This window comes from Tachysurus vachellii, chromosome 1 (assembly GCF_030014155.1).
Source record: "Tachysurus vachellii isolate PV-2020 chromosome 1, HZAU_Pvac_v1, whole genome shotgun sequence".
NCBI lineage: Eukaryota > Metazoa > Chordata > Actinopteri > Siluriformes > Bagridae > Tachysurus > Tachysurus vachellii.
Genome location: NC_083460.1, coordinates 43,644,507 through 43,648,448, shown reverse-complemented (window position 1 = coordinate 43,648,448; position 3,942 = coordinate 43,644,507).

The following is a 3,942-nucleotide window of genomic DNA, read 5'->3' as shown; positions in this document are numbered from 1 at the left end:
AATCCAAAACTTATTTGCAAAAGATAACTTTCAAAATTGACCCAAAAAACATCTTGAATTGGATCTAATAACTCTGCATCTAAAACAGACCTAATACGCAGAACTTGATTACCTAATTCGACCTAGCTAGTTAATTGAATTTACTAAATTGATTGATTAAAATTTTAATTAATTAATTAATATAATTGTTGGATTAATGTAGCTTATTAATTGATTGATTTATTAGTTGGTTGATGGTTCAAATTAATCTGTTACTTAATTTAATTTTAATTGATTAAAAATTAAATAAGCCTGATTGGGATAATTTTAATTTGGACTAATACGCTAATCCGGACTCTGTTTCCTTCACAACGCAATTTGGCTCTAAATACCCCTAATCGAAGCTCTAAAATATTTATCATTCCCTAAAAATTAAAAAATTAACCCAAACCCACTTGAAATTGAAATTAGGACCCTAAATCAAAATATAATCACCCAAAATCTAATTGGAATCGTTCCAAATTGGAATACTACACTAATCCGGACTCTAAATCGTATTTTATATGTATTTTATTCATAATTATATTTACTTATGTATTTTTATTAATTATGTCCAAAAAATACATAATTAATGCTGCAGAGGACTCCATTTCAACACAGGCTCCGCCTAAATGCACAGAGAGGATTCTGGGAACAGAATCAAAGGCTAATATCTCGGCAACCGTTCGAGCTATCGACATGCCGTTTTTTTTGCCGCGTGCATCATGTTCTACTGTTTCAGAAGACATCAAAATAAAAAAACACACCAGAAATTTTATATTTCTACCCTCTTTGGGAAAACGGTTCACAGATATGTAGTTTCGGCTTGATCCATGGAGATTCGAGCTGGGGGGCGGCTACGTTAGTAGAAGCCTGATTGTTTCCCGAAACTATTCCGTCGGAATAACGTAGGGAAGGAATCCGCTGACGTACGCTTAACCCATGGGGACCCAACCCAGTAGAAGCTTGATGGCTTCCTGAAAGATTTCATTTTGGAATTCGTAAGGAGGTCATCCGCTGGATTGCTACCCAACCAGGGCCATCTGGAGGTGACGCTTTTTGCGTTGCGCTCTAGACCTCTGGTTTTAGCTAGGACAGGGAACGAACTGAGCATCTCGGATACCTAGCGGTGTTAACGAAGAGGTGCTTGGCTAGTGCCCCTGCCACGCTTCCCGGACCCGTAAGCTGCGGCCGTCGGACCCGTTCGCAGACCCTGGGTGAGTATTCGGCCTCCGGAGTGAGTTTTCGGCCTCCACGGGTCTTCTAGGACGGCGTTGGACTCCTTTCACGGACACGTTCGCTGACCCTGCCCGGTTGTCTCGGGAAACCTTGCGGTGTTAACGAGAGACGTTCTGGGGGGGGTGAGGTAAGTTGCCGGCCTCCCTGGGTCCACTAGGACAGCACGCAGGGCGGTGGTCTGGGGCCAACAGACCTTAAATGGGGCCAAGTCTTCTACCGGTGGCTAGCACCAACCACACGACAGTCCATCATGCACCTCACTGCACTCACACCAGATTACCTTCCTAAGGTTTTAAGTTTCTTAGAAAATAGTCTGGCGAACAGTTGGATAGAAACACTACTCAAGTAATCTTGGCGCTGTAATTTTGCCACTATTACTGTCTACAATCATAACAATAAATAGGAGAAACTAAAATAAGATAGGGAAAGATAGTGTATTGCTGGTAGCTAAAGCTTAACCATTTTCACACCTAAACTCACTCTAAACACAATTTTCACGCCTAAACTCACTCTGCTCTCCTTCACATCCGCTCTCATCTTTTAGGACTAAATGATAGATGGTATAAATAAATAAATAAATAAATGAATAAATACATAGATAAAATAGGTTAATAGGCAAAATAGTTCATTGACTCCACCAATACGGAGGAGTTACTTAGCTTTAGCATTAGTCAACTTCTGATTGGACATGGGACACAAGCCAAGGCTTGATCAACCTATGGCTGGCCGCCTCAGAGGAGGGTGTACAGTGATCAAAGGCCGAAACGCCCGGTGAATCTGAGGTGCACTGCTGATGATGTGTCCTAAAATTCATAAAATGTTTGTTTTTAATTCCTTAAATAGGCCAATAATTCTAAAATGTTTTTTTTAAATAAATACATGAATAAAAAATAAATAAATAAATGTAAACATACCTGAACTAAAAACCTTAAAACTTGCTGACAGTGGAGATTGACCCACTCATTCCGGTGGCTCACCTCCCTTGTTATCTCAAAAACCCAGTGGGGTCTCAACCAAAACAAAGTTCTGACAGAGCGATAGCTGTGCAATAACATGCGTCGGCCCGTGCCTTTCCCTTGTCTCCCTATTCAAACCGCGCAGGTTAAGACCCTGTGATGGGGGGAGTCATTGTATACTTTCAAAAACCTAACCCTAACCCTAACCCTAACCCTAACCCTAACCCTAATCCTAACCCTAATTTTTAGAACCCTACACCTAACTCTCAGCCCTAAACATAACCGTGTTTCTAGCCCTAGGGTTTAGAGCCCTAAGCCTAACCCTAAAACTTAACCGTTAGCCCTAAACCTAATTCCCAGCCCTAAACATAACCAGAGATTTAAAGCGCGTTCGTAACCCTAATTTTTCGAACCGTAAACCTAACTTTTAGCCCTAAACATAACCTTAGGCGTCGTCTGAGGTCGGAACCCTAATTCAGACCGACCTCCAACTCTAGAAGAGCGCTTTAAGCTCGTAACCCTAAATAGGCGATGTGTGTTCGTTCGCCGTGACGGTGGTGGCCGAAAACGAGGCCCGAGTGGCAGGCCCGTGCACAACGTTGGTTCTGGTTCACTCCCGGAGCCACGGTCTTTTCCCCTAACCTAACCCAGCCAGTGCCGCCCTCGGACACCTCGTTGGAAGCCATCTCCACGTGACGCGTGATCCTGGTGGGCAGAGGTTAAAAAACTTTAACTGTTAACCTCAGTAAAATAAACAAAACGTAATGTCTTGATATACACACCCACCGAGGCACCCCATTAGTTGGGGGCGACAGTTTCGATGCTCATTCATGAGCGCGTGCTGTAGCGATCGGGCCGAATGACACGGGCGATCCGTGCTCTATGGGCGGCCGAACAGACAGGCGCCGGGGCGTAAGCGCGAGGGATATAAGAGGGACGGGAAGCGTAAGCGCATCGTAGTCTTAAGGGTCATGGGTTACGTTTCCGGAGCACGGTTTGGGATTAGCCCGAATCTAGCGTAGGGGTCTGCCGCCCTCGACGCAGGATACCGAGGAGAAAGGCCAAGAATGACCCATGACTTTTCTCGTGCCACCCTCAGAGGTCTGGTCCACCCTGAAGGGAACGGCGATCGTTAGCTTAGGCTCTGGTTGCGTGCCTCGACCACCGAGCAGATGCCCGCTTCGTATTGCCCTTAATAGATCTCCGCTGGCCTTGTAGCGACCCTAAAATAGGCGCCCGCCGGCCCAATCTTACCCCGTTCAGAGCGTTAAAGCTCAGGCATGAATACGGAGATTCAAGAAATAGGCGTCGTAGGTTATTAGGCCTAAAATTAATTTAATTAAAATAACTTAATTAATTTTCTAAATAGGTTAATAATCACGGATTAGATTTAAAATAAGGGGGAGATGGTAACTACGCTCCATCCTGCTAAAATAATGTTTGGACCGGAAACTTAGGCCTGAACTTTAAATTAGAGGCGTTTATTAGCTATTTTAATTTAAATTAGTAAACTCTTATTTTAGCAGCGATCCAAAATCTCTTTAAATTCCACCTTAGACGGGCTTTGACCCATTTCCAACCAGTTAAATGGTGTTTAAGGGGTTTTAGACCTATAATTTGCATAACTCCGCCCATAAAGTCAATTTTGGAGTACATTTTAACTAATAACTCCAGAAGGACAAAAGATAGAGAAAAAGCGTTTTTTGCGGCGTGTTAGACATAATAAAAT